Source organism: Pantherophis guttatus, chromosome 8, assembly GCF_059756535.1.
Source record: "Pantherophis guttatus breed Tessera chromosome 8, ASM5975653v1, whole genome shotgun sequence".
NCBI classification, from domain to species: Eukaryota; Metazoa; Chordata; class Lepidosauria; order Squamata; family Colubridae; genus Pantherophis; species Pantherophis guttatus.
Window position 1 is genome coordinate 61,204,849 of NC_142070.1, and position 20,152 is coordinate 61,225,000.

The following is a 20,152-nucleotide window of genomic DNA, read 5'->3' on the forward strand; positions in this document are numbered from 1 at the left end:
TTGCTATTTCCCAGCCAGTACAGCCGCAACGCTTCTCGATTCCTCAAAATGGAGTGCATTTTAGATGGGAATTTTAGAGGGAATATTGGTGACCTGGATAGAGCAAAGACATAGATTGGATTCCATTGAAAAAGCAGAACAATTTTATGAGCACTATTTTACACCACAAGAGGAAATGAGAATAAGAGAGGGAAAAGAGGATAGGTGACAAAAGGAAGCTGCAGGAGGGAGAAATACACAACAAAAAGAAGAGGAAAGAATACTGGAGGAAATAGCAAAAAGAGAAGGAATGAAGACAAAAGAACCAAGAGAGATAAGAGCAACTAGAACAAAACCCATCTATAAGTAAAATTATGGAAGAAGAAATAAAATTACTGTCAATTAATATAAATGGACAACTCTGCAATAAAAAGGAAAAGGACTTTCAGTAAATTGGAAAAATTAAAGTTGGATATAATTTGTTTGCAAGAAGTTCATAATAAAAAACAACACAACAAAATATTGGAATATCCTAAAATTGGGAAGTTATTTATCTTCTTTATCACAAGAAAAGAAGAGAGGAACAGCTCTTTATGTAAAAGAAACAATAAATGTCAAGCAATTTTTTACAGATGAGGGATGGTGGAGATAACAATAAATTATAAACAGATACTTTTGGTAGCAATGTACGCACCAAATAGCTATCAAGAGGACTTTTATGGTAAATTTTATAAGAAAATAATTGGAGTATGAAAATATATGTATAGTAGGAGATTTTAATTCAATTGTGGATCGGAATTAGACTATAAAACTAGAAAAATAAATAAAAAAGCTAGGAAAACACTTCCAAAAGCTTTCTTCAAAATGGCAGCAGAACTAGGTATTCAAGATGTATGGCAAGAGATTCATCCTAAGGAAAATCAATGTTCAATGTTCATTTTATTCAAACAGACATATGTCTTGGTCAAGAATAGATATGATATGGATGACAGCAGAGACAATTTCAAAAGATAAAATAAAACAATATTTAGAAAAAACGGAATTACCTAAAGTACCTGAAACAGTGAAAGCTATTTTAGATGAACATGATGGAATTAACAGAAGCAATTAAGAGACAAAAGAACAGGAAAACACCAGGTCCGGATGGTCTACCAGCAGAACTACAAAGACTTACAAAACACTTTAAGTATACTAATGTTGGAAGTATTTAATGAACTATTGCTAGAAGTGAAAGTACCAAATTCATGGATGGAAGCACATATTACTCTCATACCGAAAGAAGACTGACTTACAACAGATAAAAAACCATAGACGGATATCCTTATTGAATGCTGATTATAAAATATATGCCTCAATAATTGCAGAAAGACTAAAAATATTTTTAAATCAATTTATACATTCAGATCAAAATGGATTTTTACCTAAGAGACAAATTAAAGACAAAATGAGAGTAATTTTAAATTCATTGGAATATTATGAAGCGCACTCAGAGAAGCAAATGGCGTTGAGTTTCCTATACGCAAAGAAAGCATTTGACAATGTGAACTAGAAGACATGGACTTTAGGGAGAGATTTATTAGTATGATTAAGGCAATATATTATAAGCAAACTGCAAAGGTCATGATAAATGGAGATATGACTGAGGAGGTTAGCATCAAAAAAGATACAAGATAAGGATGTCCCTTGTCTCACCTGTTATTTATATTGACACTGGAAGTATTAAGTAGAATATTAGACAAGATACAGAGATAAAAGGTATGGAAATAAAAAAGGCAAAGTATAAACTACAGGCGTTTGCAGATGATTTAGTTTTCATTCTGGAAGATCCACAAGAAACAGGGCCTAAATTAATTTTAAAAATTAGAAGTATATGGCGAAGTGGCAGGATTAAAAATAAATAAAGAGAAAACTGTCAGAGTATGAATGTTCACAGACTAGAATAGACATGGTAAGAGGTCAGCCAATGAGGACTGTTTGAAAAATGAAACATTATATTTGTTTATATGGGATCATAAGAGACAGTTTGGAGTTTGGGCATGGCTTAGATTTGCTGAACTGTATATAAAAGTTGGTTTGGCCTCTGTAAATGGTGCCTCTGTACAATATATACCCTCTGTATCTCTCTACACTGAAATTACTTGCTTCTATGAATATTGCTCCTGTGTTCCTGATTTGTATGCTGAATTCTGCTGTATGGTATTGTATATATAGAAGTTTCTTATATATAATTGAATCCTGCTGAAGTTCATTTACTTGTGTGCTGGTCGGATGTTTTGCAACAAATTAGAGGAGGCTTTGGATTACCAAATTGGGAATTGTACTATCAGGCTGAGGTATTAACATGGATGAAATAATGAATTATACTGAGACTTGACTTTGGAGGGACATGATTTGCAATTGGGTTGGCATGCGTTCTTGTGGTATGAGAAAAGTAAGATACATGATTACTTTTAAAGACATTACATTAGGAACGTACTATTGTTAGTACGGGAGAAAATCAGAAAGCAAAATTACTTGAGGACACCAGTTTGGCTTTCAATGATGGAAGCATTGATTCACTCAAAAGTTATTAACATGGGAAATATTGTTAGATATAAAGATATCTTGAATGAAAAGGGGGAGCTCAAAACTAAACAAGAATTGAGTGATCAAGGGATCGATATGGCATGGTACTCACAAATACAGATACATTCTAGATATGAGAAAGATGCTAAACTATATGGCTGTGATGGCGAACCAATGGCACGGATGCCAGAGGTGGCACGCAAAGCCCTCTCTGTGGGCACGCGCGCCATCACCAGCTGCTTTTCTGGTTTCTGGAGTGCTGGAAACCCAAAGATCAGCTGGCCAGTCACTGCACATCTGGTGCTCCAGCACGCATGTGTGAAGACCAGCTGGCTGGAGCCATGTGCGCACCAGAAACCTGAAGACCAGGTGCTGGCACGCACATGTGCACTGGCCAGCTGGCCTTTGGGTTTCCAGTGCTCTGGCACGCACGTGCGCATGCACATACATGTTCCGGTTTGGGCATTCGGTCCCAAAAAGGTTTGCCATCACTGCTATATGGTCGCTATAAAAAACAGAATTAGACAAGCTATTAACAGGGACAGAAAAAAGATTGATAAAGAAAATGTATAGCTATTTACTGGGCATCAAATTGGAAGATTGTCACTGCGTTATTTTATTTACCAGCTGAGCCAATTATTTCTGGACTATCTGACTTTCCGTACCTTGCCAAGAATTGTTATCAGAAGCTACTACGCATGTGCATCCACCCACATTCCTTCACTTGCTTCACACACTTTTTCCTTTGTTCTCATGCCACGGGGGTGCCGGTTGCTGAAAGGCAGCTGGCCCGATTTATTTTCAAAATGTAGAAATTAACTTTCTTTGTTAGTGAGGTGTTTTATTTTCTTTATAACAAATAAATGAGTTTTATTAGAAACTTTTCTTCGCGTTTCTTTTCAGAATATTGCAACAAGGAATAAGCCTCGATCCATCCTCTAAACCAGGGTGATTTTTCCCAGAGCCAAAAATGGGATTAATCAACGCCCTGACAAAGATGAACAAGTGAAGGGGACAATGATAGCAAAACTGGGCAAAAAACTTTGGTTACACAATAGAAATAGATAAATGGCAAAAACTGTGGGACAGGAATTATAAATTAACAATGTCAACTTCCGGCTGATGTCGCGGCACTACCAGTCACAAGAAATGGAGCTCTCCATTCCTGGGCTGTCTTCTCCCTGTTTGTGGGCTCACAAAGGAGCCAAAGCCACCTTATAGGGGCGATGAAGCTAAGGAGGGACACTCTGAGAGGTTGCAGGAGAGACTGCAACTCTCCTGCTGAGCCCCAGAGCTTTTTTCCCTCTATGCCATGGCGAGGAGAAGAGGCAGTCTAACATGGCTGCAACAAAGCTGGGACAGCCATGGAATGTCTAAAAATTGTGCTGGAGCGGAGTTGGTGAACAGTGCCTGGAACTGGGTGAGAAGAATCCTTTTTATTCAAATTTTAATCCCAAAAGAATATCCAGGAAAAGAGAGGCTCATAACTATTTTTAAAAGCAGCAGCAACTTAACACTCTAAGGAAAATTTCAAAACTGAAGGAAAAAGAATTAAAGGAGAAAAGGCAAAAAATTGTTAAAAATACAAAAAATTGGACTTTTAAATTGGACAGGCATTGTTTTGGATAGGCATTTTGAAATACTGGAATTATCTACTTAAAAAATTAACATTAAAATTGGTTAACATTGAAATCTAATCTAAGAGTGCCACCTGCTGACAAAAGGAAGTATAACACATTCCTAAAATCTTGGAAATATTTGATTACTGGAGACTTAAATGTGAGAATAAGAAAGACATTATCATTAAAATGACCCCTGAAGATTACAACACAAGATGGAATCTATAGAGGGACTTAAGGAGATTCTGGAAAACTTATGAGATTATCCAGAGGAACAGGTTGATCAATTGTGGGATACAAAGAATTAATAATATTGAATTTTTTGAGAAGTGACTTTAGGCTTGAATATATGGTTTTTGGATTATTGGACAAAAGAGGGTTAAGGATATTCTTGGCTCAAAACTGATGTTATGGGTTATTGAGCAGAGTACCTCTTGAGTATGCACATGAAAGCGGCTGAGAGTGAATAACCACAGTTAATATACTGACACACTGAGTTGTGGTAGTCTTTTACTTTTAGAAAAAAGTAAAGCAAAATCCAAAAACAATCCAAGTCATACACAGATAAGGCGATAGTTAAAACATCAATTCAGGGAAATTCCAAGTACAAAGTCTTCTTACCAGTTGTTGTCATTACACAACAAAACAGTTCTTCTTGAGTTTCAAACAGGAACAATTTCGGTATTAAAACATTCAATAAATAGTAGAAAGCAACAAGTAGCAATGATCAAACAGTGATCATGCAGGTAGAGAGTAACAGCAAATAAGCAGATAAAATGGTATAGTGTTCTACAAGCCATGATTCAGGCTTCTCCTTAAGTACATTGGCTACAGAGCTTAGCCAATCAGGATACAGGATAATGCAATACAGTCTTAAAGCAATATAATACCCTTTGACAAACATGTATTGATAGTTTATATATTGCTTGACCAACTAATTAGACAATAGCCATTTCCTAAAATTCTCCCCTTTGGGCAGGACAATATATAATAGCTTACATTCTTAGACCATAACATTCACAACATGTTTTATGCTTAATTGCACCCTGAGCTTTTGTAAATTATCTGTGATATTATTTTCAGTCATACAATATACTAATTGAATCATTTTACTCTGTACACATTGTCTCACATTCAAGTACCTAATATCAGTGTGCTTAGATCTTGTTTTCACAGCTAAATTAGTTGCCATCTTAATTGCAGCTTGATTATCTTCAAAAACTACAAATGGATTGTTTACATCTAAGCCTATATCAATTAACAGTTGTTTATAATATATTAGTTCTGTGCACATGAAAGATAGACAGGAAAATTCAGCTTCCATAGTTGATAAACTAATGTGCTTTTGCCTGATAGATTTCCATCTTATTAATGAATTTCCAAACATTGTTGCAATACCTGATGTTGATTTACGTGTGGGTAAATCAGTAGCAAAACTAGCAACAGCATATACAGTTAATACAAGATCATTGTTAGGCTCGAAATATAATGCATAATGCATTGTTTGTTTCAAATACCTTAGTATTCGTTTAGCAGCTTGCCAATGTCTTTCAGTTGGTTCATTATTATACCTAGCTAGTTGATTAACACTATAGGATATATCAGGCCTAGACCAATTACTAATATAAGATAGACTACCAATCAAGGACTGATATATTTCCTTGTTGAATACAGGGCTTTGAATATTATCATGCTTAAAATCTTGACTCATTGGAGTATTAGCAGGCTTACAGAGTTCCATATTATAATGTTTTAACAAATGGCTAATTTTCTTAGCTTGTGACAATTTGTACCCTCTTTTAGTTTTTACATTATCAAGACCTAAATAGTGCTTGATTTCACCTAAATTTCTAATCCTAAACTTATTCTGCAACATAGAAATAAATTCTGTTGCCTCCTGTTCTGTTTTGATAACAATTGTGATATCATTAGTAAACAAGAGTAAAAAAGAAATCAAACCTTCTTTCTCTCGTTTAAATAAACATTTATCTGCTACACCTTCAATAAAACCCATAGCATTTAATTCGTTAGTTGTACATCTATTCCACTCATAACCTGATTGCTTTAAATCATAGAGACTTTTCTTTAGTTTCCAGCAATCAGTTCGCTCATCAGTTCTTACACCTAGTGGCTTTTTTATATAGATATTGTGCTGTAAAGGCGCATGTAAATATGCAGTTTCAACATCTATGTGAGTTATTCGATAGCCATTTTTAGCTGCCCACACTAACATTGTTCGCAATGTGGTCGCTCTCTCTTTCACTCTCTCTTTTTTTTTTTTAGTTTTAAAAAACAAACTTTATTAGATTTAAAAAGATAAAATTATATAAAACATTCACAACCTTAAAATACAATCAACGATACTAATCACAATAAACAAACAAGTATATGTGGTATATAAAGTATAAATGTACACAATGACTTATTTCCTTTTTTATCTTGATGATGGTGTATAATTATTACTTTTAATTTCTTACTAAATTTTAACTTTACCTTCTTTTCCATTGGTTTATCCACTCATACCAACTATTCCATACCTTAAAATACCGTGAGTCTTCCTTATCTTTCAATTTCAACGTTAGTCTATCCATTTCTGCACAAGTATAAATTTTTTGAATTATTTGCTGTTCCGTTGGCAATTGATCTGTTTTGGTGGTCGCTCTCAAAGTGGGTGCAAAAACCTCATAATAGTCTTGTTCAGACTGAGCAAATCCTTGAGCGACTAATCTTGCCTTATGGGTTACAGTTCCATCAACACCTGTTTTTAATTTATAAACCCATTTACAACCAATTAAATGTTCACCTGGTGGTAACTTAACATTTTCGTATACATCTAACTCAGTTAACGGTTTAAGTTATTTATTCATAGCTTCCTTCCAAGCTACTTGATCCTTTGCAGGATACAATTTTATATCATTGTAGTTAGAAGGCTCTATATTTACCTGACAAACCACACTAGCTTGATACCTATCTGGTGGATGTCTTACCCGAGTAGATCTTCTAGGTAATTCAGGACTTGTAACCGGTGTCTCAACTACTTCCTCCCCTAAAACTTCTTCTTCCTTTACAGTATTAGGTTCTACATCTGCTATTTCATCTTCAGGGGTATTATTGAATATTTGTGTTTCAATAATAACACTATCCTCATTTTTGTAACCAGCTTGCTCAAGCTTATCCCAACCAACATGCTCCAGGAATTTAGCACTAACACTACAGTAAACGCTAGTTTACTGGCGCCCAAAATCTAAATGACCTGTGGTTAGATTCATATCCAACAAAAAACATTTTCTTTGCTCTTTGTTGTCCCTTTTGCCTTAATTGCGAGGGAATATGAACCCAAGCTGGAGCACCAAATGTATGCAGATAGCTTAATTCGGGTTTTCTACCATGCCAAAGTGTGAATGGTAATTCACCAGTTGATGAATTAACTACATTATTCAAAACATGGTTAGCACACATTATTGCTTCACTCCAAAGTGACTCAGGCAAACCAGAATCAGTTAACATTGACCTAGCCATAGCTTGCAGTGTTTGTCCTCTGCGTTCTATATATGCATTTTGTTGCAGTCTATAAGGGGCAGAACATTTATGTTCAATACCTGCCTCCTGCAACATATTTTCTAATCTTATATTGGTAAACTTGGTACCATTATCTGTTACCAAGCAAACCACTTTGTTTCTGTTTTCTCTCAACAAACTTCAGCCAGTTTGACAAACGCTGAAATGTTTCTGATTTAGTTTTCATTAAGTAACAGAAACCATAACAAGAAAAATGATCTATAATGCTTAATATATAACAGTCTCCACCTAAACTAGGTTGTTTAGGTCCAATAATGTCAGCAAACACTACTTCTAATGGTTCATTAGATGTAAATCCATTGACTTTGTTTGTTGGGGTTACTTTGCTCTTCTCTTGATTACATGCATTACAATTGAGGTATTTGTTACAAGGTTTTAACATCCCCTCAGATAATGCTACTGTTCTTCTTAACACCTCAAAGTTTATATGTCCTAAATGCCGATGAAGCAAATGAATGCATTCATCATGTGGCTTCTTATTGTCATAAACTGAGTTAGCATTAGCCATAATTGCTGGATCATCTTTCAATATAAACAAATCATTCTCTAACTTTGCAGTAACACTTGTGCCGTTCTTTTCTATCAAACATTTATCTCCCCTAAAGGTTACTACAAATCCAGCTTGTAACAATGCTTTTACAGATAAGAAGTTGAATTTTAGTTTAGGTACTATATATACAACATTGGTAACTGCTCATTTATACATGAACAATATGCTATACCTTCTCCAGATGCTTTCATTTTCCATCCATTGGCTAATGATACATGTTGTTTACTATTAGTCAGTTTTACAAACCTTTCTTAATTCTAGTGATAGACTGCAATGCACCACTATCAACTACCCAGAAATCATGGTTTACAGTAGTGGAACTGGATATAGCTAGATTAACATTCTTTTTGGCTCTCTGTTGATTACCAATATTCATTTTCTTATTCTTATTACAAAATTTAGCTATAGGATCCTTAGCCCCACAAGAAAAACATTTTTTAACAATATAGGCAGTTGAAGACATTTTTTTTTCTTGTGGTTGTCTCTCTCTCAGTTGGTATCTTTCTTGCCTTCTTCTGGACTCTTCCAACAATCTTCTGGTTATGCCAGTCAATGTTAGTTCATCTCTGGTCAAAACCCCCAATGAAGACACATAATCATCATAACTTTCATCCAAAGAAGAAAGAATGATATAAACCTAATGCAACTCTGAGAAAATTAGTTCCTTTTCATGTAGCTCTTGTAAAGTTCTCTTCATAAACTACAAATGAGCTAACATATCTCCACCTTTCAGAAGATGAGTTCTAAACAGTTTACATGTAAGGTGTATGTGTACAACCACACTATCATGAACATAAATCCTCTTTAAATTGTTCCAACATCTGGCAGCAGAATCTTCACCATGAATATGGACTAGCTGCTGGTCACTCAGTGTCAGTCCAATTATACAAAGAGCTCATTCATTATCCCAATTAAATTTAGTTATTTTCTTCACAACTTCATCATTTGCTGGATTCCATGCAGTTACATCTGGTGGATTAATAACTACATCCCATAGTCCTTCCTTACGCAGAAGTAGGCTGCATTTCATAGACCAGGAAACATAGTTTGTTCCATCCAACCAGGTTATCAAGAATATGCTGGATGACTGTTCTTGTGCCATCTTCACTTGGACAATAAACCAAAAAACACAGCTGTCTGAATATAGTACTGTGTATTCACACCAACTCTCAGTGTTCTGGGCCCATAACCAATGTTAAGGATATTCTTGGCTCATAAACGATGTTATGGGTTATTGAGCAGAGTACCCCTTGAGTATGCACATGAAAGCGGCTGAGAGTGAATAACCACAGTTAATATACTGACACACTGAGTTGTGGTAGTCTTTTACTTTTAGAAAAAAGTAAAGCAAAGTCCAAAAACAATCCAAGTCATACACAGATAAGGCGATAGTTAAAACATCAATTCAGGGATATTCCAAGTACAAAGTCTTCTTACCAGTTGTTGTCATTACACAACAAAACAGTTCTTCTTGAGTTTCAAACAGGAACAAGTTCAGTATTAAAACATTCAATAAATAGTAGAAAGCAACAAGTAGCAATGATCAAACAGTGATCATGCAGAGAGATCAGGTAGAGAGTAACAGCAAATAAGCAGATAAAATGGTATAGTGTTCTACAAGCCATGATTCAGGCTTCCCCTTAAATACATTGGCTACAGAGCTTAGCCAAACAGGATACAGGATAATGCAATACAGTCTTAAAGCAATATAATACCTTTTGACAAACATGTATTGATAGTTTATATATTGCCTGACCAACTAGTTAGACGATAGCCATTTCCTAACAGAGGAACAGAATAAAATTTAACGAGATGCTTCATCAAGAAGAAATGAGTTAAATTTGGGAAGATATGGCATCGTTAATTCAAAATACAAGGGAGATCCTGATGAACTGTATCGAGAGCATAGATGAAAAGCTGGGAAATATAATACAAAGGACAATGAGTGATCAAGATGCCCAGGAAGAGGAGGAGCCAAATGAAAGAATAGATAAAAATGGAACAGACAAAACAAATGAAACAAGATGATAAGAAGGAGATAATAACAAAAATAATAAGGATTGATGAAATAAGACAAAGGGAGAATATTCTAAGGGAATTAAAAAAGGAACCGGAGAACCAGGAAGATTTTTCTGGAAGAGAGATAGGGGCAAGAGTAGATATTTTGAAAGCTAGACAATGGAAAAGGGCAGAGAAGGGAGACATGTTTAAAATGAGTAGTCAAGATGTGGAAGTAGATAAAAATAAAGATCCAAGAAAGGAATATGGGAGGCAAGCTAAGAAGCAAACAATTAAAGCTTTGAAGTGGGTAAAAGATGATGGCTAGAAAGGGAATATGGTTAAATATAGCAATGGCATAATCAAAAGTTAGAATAGGGATGGAAACTAGAGGGAAGGGGATTAATAAAATACACATTTTTATATAATAAGAAATAATAATAAGAGGGGAAGTTAAACTACAATGATGGTTTTATCAAGTATGTTAAAGTAATATGGTGACTGGCATAAAAATAATATATTGAACTACTGAATAACCAAATAATGAAAGATTACAATCCAACATGAATATGTGCATGCTTGCCAAATGTAACAAATATGATTATAATATTTTATCTGTATTAAAATGTATGACATGTAGCATATGGTGATTGACATGAAAATAACATATTGAAATATTGAATAATCAAATAAAAAAATGAATAAGCAAATAATGGAAGATTATAATTTAACATAAATGTTTGTATTATTATTAGAATTGATTGGCAAAAAATAATACATTGAAATGAAAGACTATAATTTAACATAAATATGTGTATTATTATTAGAATTATATAAGAGTGTTAAATGAAACAAATATTAATACTATTTTATCTGATAATATTTTATCAGCATTAAAATGTAAGACAAGCAGGATATGGTGATTGGTATAAAAGTAACATATTGCAATATTGAATAACTAAATAATGAAGGATTATAATTTGAATAACTAAATAATGAGAGACTATAATTTAAGATAAAAATGTGTATTATTATCAGAACTATATAAGTTGTTAAATGTGTTAAATGTGATCAATATCACTTCCGGTTGGTGATTTGCAGCGACAGGGTGTTGAGTGAGAGCTCGCTGCTCCTCAACACCTTTTAACATCGCGTTTTGGGGATCCCCTCAGGGGACGCAGGACCCGGAGAGCCCTGCGGGCAAAAGAGGAAGCCAGGCAAGCGGGAAGTGGGTGCGATCACCTCTCGCTGGACCAGGCGGCTCTGCCTAGCCAACGCGGTGAGCCGGCCATTGATGGCGGGCGCGAAGCAGCAATAGCCAACAAAGACGGGAAGCTAAGAAGAAGATCGGAGGTGCGGTGACAGATTTAAGCCTATTCCCCTATACCTACGATCGTGCGGCAGAGAGGGGATCGGTGGTGTCGGGAGAGGAGTGCTCGGAGCGGCGAGAGGCAGAGACGGAGAGGGTGGAGCAGCTTGTACTCCCGGCGATCCGACAAGCCGAAGAGCAGACGAGAAAATGGGGAGAGTGGATTGCGTCTGCAAGGAGCTTTGGAGAGTGCGGTGTGGTGAGAGAGTAAAAGAAAAAGGAAAGACTATTGGTGTGGCTGGCTTTTGGTATTGGGATTGAGTGGAAGAAAGCAGAAGAAATACAGTGATTAGCTGTTTGAGGCTTTCAGCAAACAGGAAGTGCTTCCATTGAATCGGAAGAGTGGAACAGCAGCGGTTGAACAAGAAGACGCTCTGGCAGAGACTATTACCATCGATTTTGGTTGGAGCCCAGCAAAGTGGGAAATTGAAGATTTCCTATTTGTACTCTAAAATTCCGTAAATACTATAAACACTATAAAACAATATACTTATTCCCATATATTTATATGTTTATATCTTTCCTATCTTTCTTTTGAGTATCTGTGATATTAATAAGTGAACTCTGTTTTCCTCTCTAACTTTATAATTTTATAATTAATATTAATTAGATCTCTTAAGCCATTTTATAGATATATACAAAAAAAAAAGGTTGATTATATATGAGAATTTAGATTTCTATAATTATTACTAGTTAAGGGAAAAAAGGGTTGGATTTGTACCTTACTAATTAAATTATTATATAGGATTTTATATTTACTTATATTTATTGTAATTTATTTATACCTATTTATACTTATTTATATCTATTATATCTATTTATATCCAACCTTTATTAAGATCTGAACTTAGAATTTATTAGTTCATTAACTTATTGTGGTCAACTTATACAATTTAGAATATCTATCTGTATTTATCTATATCAATACTACCCATTAGGAACTGAAATTAGAATTTATTAACTTAAAATAATTACTTGTATTGCTAGCCTTTAACAATTTATATATATTACTTACTCTTTTCTAAGATTGAATTTAGATTTTATTAAGTGATTAATTGATTTGTATCGATATTTTGTCTACCTATTTGGAGGAGAACTATATAATTATATAATTAGTGATTGTTAATTGCTGGAAACTTTATAGTAGCCCGCTACAGTATTTTGGAAATTTAGAACCTAGTATTAACTGGAACTTATTGAGAGTGCAGAGAGGACCAATAAAGGAGCGAAATAAAGGTCTAAGAAAGCTCCTCAGAGAAAACGTGGCAAGTGCCACTGGATGAGAATTTGGAGAAAGATAGAGGAGATAATAAGAGACCAAAAATTGGTTCTGAAAGAAATGGCAAGTCTGACCTCCACAATTGCAAAAACTGCTAAAAAAGCGACATCTATACCTACCTTAGCGATATCTTCCCCAGCCACCCAGAAATCAGTAGAAGGTCTCCAGAAACTAGACAAACCCCCTATAACTCCTACACTGCAAACGGTACAAACATCCCTTCAGTCAATCCAAGAAACAATGCTTGCGATACAAGAAAAACTTTTGAATAGTCACTCCGAATTAAAATCAGACATCCATGCTCTTGATTTTAAAATGAATGAGATTCAAACTGCTATTGCTAGTAACGAAAATAGAATTTTAAAAGCAGAACAAAGAATTGAAAAAAACGAGAAAAAACTGGACACAGTAGACCAAACTTTGTCGGCACAAAACAAAGTAACGGAAGACGCGCTGATCCAACTTGAGATGGACAAGGCCTCGTTTTTCTTGCGTTTCCAGAACATCCTGGAAGATAAAGATGAGGATTTAGGTGACAAGATAGCGGAGTTGATTGCAGAAACTCTGCAGCAAGACAAGCAGGAAATAATTCGTGAGATTGATGAGGTGTACAGGGTCCAGACAAATTACGTAAGAAGAAACAGACTCCCCAGAGAGGTCCATGTGCGCTTTGCTAGAAAAAAAGTTAGGGATATCCTGTATAACATAGCTCGGGAGGAAAAAATTACCTATGGGGGAAAAGAAATTAATATTCTGAAACAAATTCCGAGAAGAGTGAGGGAAAGGAGGAGAAACTATAGGTTTTTGACAAATCATCTAAACAGGAGAAATATAATTTTTAGGTGGCTTTTGCCAGAAGGACTGCAAATTTCCTGGCAAGGGAGGAAAATAAGAATTGATTGTCTAAGTGATGCCCAAGACTTTTTAGAACAACTAAGGGGAGGAGAGGAGGAACAAACCAGTAAGGAGGATAACGAGATAGTAAATACGGAAGAAGAGATATCCCAAGAGCAAATTACTAGGGAAGACATAGAAGAGGAGAAGAAAAAGGAGGATACTGAGGAAAGAGGGAAAAAATCAAGACCAGTGAGAGCAGTAACTTTAAAAGGTAAATAAGAACAAGAGACTAGAAACTAATTTCAGGAATGAACGATACCAAGATCATATCGGTAAATGTGAATGGATTAAACGATTACAAAAAAAGAAGGATAATATTGTCGAAATTGGTGAAACAAAATCCCGATATTATCTGCATCCAAGAGGTCCATATAAAAAAAGATGAAGCTGAATATTTAAATTACTGTAAATTTGGTAAAGTATTTTCCACACTAGCTGAGAAAAGGAAAAGGGGGGTTGCTATCTATGTTAAGAAAGGAATAATGGCAGAATGTAAATATAAAGATGAAAAAGGGAGAATACTCATAGTTGAAATAATGAGAGGTAACTCTAGACTGCTATTAGTAGGGGTTTATGCACCGAATAAAAAACAAGGGAAATTCTATAGGAAACTGCAGGAACAGTTGGCAAATTGGGCACATCTTGAAATATGTATGCTAGGGGACTTTAATGGAATTGTAGATCCAAAGCTTGATTATAAGTGCGATATAACCAAAAAGAATAAAAGATCTCCCTTACCAAAGTTTTTTTTTGATTTGGTGGATGAGATAAATTTAATTGACATGTGGCGTACCTTACACCCCCAGGACAGACAATATACATTTTACTCCATCCCACAGAACTCCTGGTCCAGAATCGATATGGTTTGGGTTACTAGAAAATTGGCATTAGAAATTAAGAAAGTTAACATGGGCATCAATACTTGGGCAGATCATAAGCTCCTCGAAATCAGTTGGTCCCATGATACGAAGAAAATACAACAGAGATGGAGCTTAAGGACCAATCTCCTAAATGAAAAAGAGTTCACACTCAAATTGAATGAAGAAATCAAATGCTTCTTCTTAGAAAATGGAAATCGAGGGACAGCCAAAGAAATTGTGTGGGACACTATGAAGGCCTATGTCAGAGGAGTAGCCATCTCATATACTGCCTTTAAAAATAAGGAAAAAAGAAAGAGTAGAGAAGAACTTACTCAAAAATTATTACAAACTGAGGCTGAATTACAGCAACGACCGGGAGATGAGGCGACGAAACAACAGTGGTTGATGATGAGACATAGACTGAATCTATTGGACCAGGAGGAGGTAGCTCAAAAAATAAGAAGATCTAAGCACTATTGTTTCGAGAACGCTAACAAGTCGGGGAGATGGCTGGCATATAAATTAAAAAAAGAGAAGGAAAAAAACCAAATACTAGCTTTAGAAGATCCACAGGGCATCCTGTTGACGAAGGAAGAAGACAAATTAGAAAGCATAAGAAAATTTTATGAATGTCTTTACAAAAATGAAGGAATTGAGTTAAACAAGGTAGAACAGTATTTGTTGGAAGCCAACCTTCCTCAAATTCCGGAAGAAGAAAAGGAAATGTTAAATGAAAAGATCACCATAGGGGAGTTAAGAACCGCCTTATCCAAAATAAAGAAGAACAAAACCCCAGGCCCTGATGGTCTCCCCGGAGAATTATATCAAAAATTTGATGATGCTCTGAAATTGGAATTGTTAGAAATTCTAAATGATGTTATTGCTGGTATAACAATCCCAGACTCCTGGAGGGAAGCGTACCTGACGATCATTCTGAAAGAAGGTGCCGACCCGAAGCAGATCTCCAACTATAGACCTATCTCACTGCTTAACGCAGATTACAAATTATTTATGACTATAATAGCGGAGAGATTCAAGAAAATTTTAAACCGATGGATACATAAGGATCAAAATGGTTTTCTCCCAGGGAGACAGATTAGAGACAATTTGAGAACAGTCCTAAATACCTTTGAATATTATGAACAACACCCTGGAAAACAGATGGCTTTAATGTTTGTCGATGCCCAAAAGGCATTCGACAATCTGAATTGGACCTTCATGATAAACCAAATAGATCTAATGGGATTCGGGACTAACTTTAGGAGGATGATAGAGAATATTTACCAAAATCAGAGGGCAAATATATTAGTTAACGGAGGCAGAATCCAGACATTTCAGATCCAAAGAGGAGTCAGGCAGGGATGTCCCCTATCCCCCTTACTTTACATTCTAGCATTAGAGGTCTTACTTAGAAGGATTAGAACTAATGAAAATATCAAAGGCTTGAAGATTAGGAAGGAAATATTTAAAACACAGGCTTTTGCGGACGACGTTGCCTTCATAATAGAAGACCCATTAGATACCGGCTCAAAATTAATGCAGGAAGTTCAGAATTATGGAGAAGTCGCGGGCTTTAAACTTAATAAGAACAAAACCAAAATAATTGTGAAAAATATGACAAACCTACAAACGAAAGAATTAGAAGATTTATTAGGCCTCCAGGTAGTTAAGAAGATAAAATATCTGGGAATATGGATTACGGCGAGACTCTCTTCATTAAAAGATGATAACTATATCCCGTTATTGCAGAAAACTAATCAAGACCTTGATAGGTGGAGGAGGCTTAAATTGTCCCTGACTGGTAAAATTGCGGCGATCAAAATGAATATTTTACCGAAATTTCTATTTCTATTTCAAAATATACCGATATCACTAGATAAAAAAAAATTTTCGGATCTGAATAAACATATCAGGAATTTTTTGTGGGAGGGTAAGAAATCGAGGATTTCTCTCAAGACACTTCAAGGGAAAAGAAATTTGGGAGGGTTCGGGCTCCCTGACTGGGAATTATATCAAAAGGTGGCAAAAATAATTTGGATAAAGGAGTGGATCAAATTACAAGAAGGTAGAATCTTGATACTAGAAGGACACGATCTCCTTGAAGGATGGCACGCTTACCTCTGGGACATAAAGGATAGGAAGAAAACTCATTTCCATAAACATAAAATTAGAGAGACATTGATTCGTACGTGGCTGGAAATTAGACAGAAGATATATACCAAGGTTCCTAGCTGGTTGTCGATTATGGATGCTCTAGTGGCCCCAAATAGAAGAGGGAACTATAAAATGGGCACATATAAGGATATCTTGGATGAAGAAGGGAAGCTCAAACCCTTGGAAGTACTGAGGGACCAGGGGTTTATTCTGGATTGGTGGAAATATCTTCAGATTAAGTCTAGATTTCAAGAAGATAGAGATAAATGTGGTATTGAAATGAAATATGGATATTTTGACAAAATTATTTGGGGACCAGATAAGAAAATGCTATCGAAAATCTATAACTTTATATTAGATGAGGATAGAGCCGAGAAGATAGCTAAAAATCAGCTAAGCATTTGGGAGAAAAATTTAGGATATGGCCTTAATTTCAATGACTGGGAGATAGCTTGGAACAGAAATCTCAAAATAACGAAATCGGTAACATTCAGGGAAAATCACTACAAAATGTTGCATAGGTGGTACCTAGCCCCGGACAGGCTGGCCAAAATATTTCCAAATTCCTCTGCTTTATGTTGGAAATGTGGAAAGACGGTTGGCACCTTTTACCATCTGTGGTGGACTTGCCCTGAGACCAAAAAGTTTTGGTTAAAGATTCGACTCTGGCTCTCGGAAATAATGGGACAAGAGATAGCCCTGGCCCCGGAATCCTTCCTCTTAGGTATGATTGAAGATGGCCTCGACAACAATAAAACCCAACTGGCAATTCAAATTATTACTGCGGCTAGATTAGCCTTTGCGAAACTCTGGAAATCGAACTCTACCCCCTCTGAAGAAACATTAATAAATAAAATTCTAGAGTGCGCAGAGATGGCCAAATTGACGAGCGAGCTAAAAAATGAAGAGAACTTTAAGTACTACGAAGTATGGGGAATTTGGTATAACTGGTTAAAGAATAGGATAAAAATATGATAATAGGCTACAATTTGTCAGACACCCGAAATGGACTTAATTGTATAGAAATGTAGAGAATTGTATAGAACTGCATATTGTATAGCTATGGATGGAATTCATTTAATGTTTGATCTATGAAATGTGTAAACATTGCACCTCGGATCAAGATTGTGATTGTACATTGTCTTTTTAAAAATTGGAAAATTCAATAAAGTATTTAAAAAAAAAAAAGTGATCAATATTGTTCTATTTGTACCAAAATGTAAGACACTCAGATGCCAAACTGTTCACACATTGATATGTTTTTAAAAATAAAAAACTTGGGGAAAAAGAAAAAAATCCAATGTCAACTGCATATAAAGAAAATTTGTATAAGATGTTTTATAGATGGCGTTTTGGACCGGCGAGGTTGGCAAAGATGTTTAAAGATAAGTCAGCTAAATGATGGAAGTGCCACCAGATACCTGGGTCTTCTTTTTTTGAAGTTTTTTATTTTTTATTTTTATACATCTCATTGCGTGAATGCGTTTTATACATCTCATTGCGTTAGATACCTGGATATCATACATCTCAATACAAATAAACATAACAATATTCTTCCTAATAAGTACATTTCATTTTCATCTTTAATTTTGCTAACACATAACTTCTACTATCATCCTTCAGTTCTAAACCTTCTCATAGTTCTTCCGTATGTTGTATCATCTTAATATCTATTTTTACTATTTTTCCCCTTATTTCTACCTCTATTTTAGCCCTTTTTTTCTCCCCCCTCACCTCTCACTCTACTGTAAAGAATTTTTTATTTTATTTTTTCCAACATAAACATAAAAAATATTTTTTTTTCAAGAACGAAGTCTTGGTCCGGTCACAAATGGGTACACTATTTTAACAAATAAAAAACAAACAATTTTAACATAAATTCCAACATCTTAATAAATTTTTCTATTATCTCATCATACATCCTAATCTCCTACTAAGGCAAAACTCCTTTTATATTCAATTATAAATTCAATTATAAATTAATATTCAATACTGTTTTGTCTAAATTTTTATCCCTTGCTCCTTTTAGCATCAACATTAAACACAAAGACAATCAATTCTATTAATCTATATATTTACCTTACAATTTTATCACCACAAATCTTAATTTCCAAGTGTATACAACTCAATTCTTATTTCAATTTTAATCAAAATTTCTATTTTTCTCGTTTTCTAAACCCAATCTATCCTATCATGTTCTTAATCTTTTACACAGAAATCTCAAAATTTACCATTTCATTTTTAATTATCACCCAACATTTTCTTTTTCACCCCTTATTAATAATTATTCTTCAATATATTCTCATTCTCCTCCATTACTCCACCTATTATTTGGCTGATTTCCAGCATAACATATTTTGGCTGAGTTTTCAGCATATTATCCTCAACTCCCCCTTTTATTTGGCTGATTACCAGCATTTTCCATTGTTTTGGCTGATTTCCAGCATATTTTGTTTTGGCTGATTAACAGCATTCTCCTCCTTAACTCCACCTATTATTTGGCTGATTAACAGCATTCTCCTCCTTAACTCCACCTATTATTTGGCTGATTAACAGCATTCTCCTCCTCAACTCCACCTATTATTTGGCTGATTTCCAGCATTTCATTATTTGGCTGATTTCTCAGCATATTCTCCTCCATTAACTCCAACTTCTATTCTACTAACTTATTAAAAATTTCTTTTTCCATATGTTATCTATTAATCCATTATTTCCAACTATACTCTTCCAGTGTGTTTCTCCATTTATTTCTTAATATTAATCATTCCCAACATATATTAAATGCAATCACAATTATAACTTCCATCTGTGTACCTTAATATATCATCAAAAATCATTAACAATTAATCATAATTATCATCCACCACTTTGTAATCAATTTAAAACTAAGCATGTTACAACAAATTATGCTTTTATGAACATATCACTTTTAGTCACCTTAGCTTCCCATTTCTATTTTTATAATATTTCTATCTTTATCATAAACACTTCTTGTTTTTATTTAAAGCTCATTTAAATTTTGAAGCATTTAAACAATTAAACATTCAAACATTGCTATTCAATTTATCTATTTTGCTTTTGCTTTTCCTTATCTGTCCATATACATTTCAATTCAAAGTCAATACTTCCATGCTTAAAACTCTGCATATCCTTCTGATTCCATTATAAAATCTGTTTCCAGTAAAACATCAGCTTCTCAACTTCTGGTCCTGCGCCAAGACTTCTGTTGCTGCGCTAGTTCGTTAAAAGTTTATTAAACATTGTATTTCTTCTTTCTTTGTAAAGCCATCAAACGACAGAATA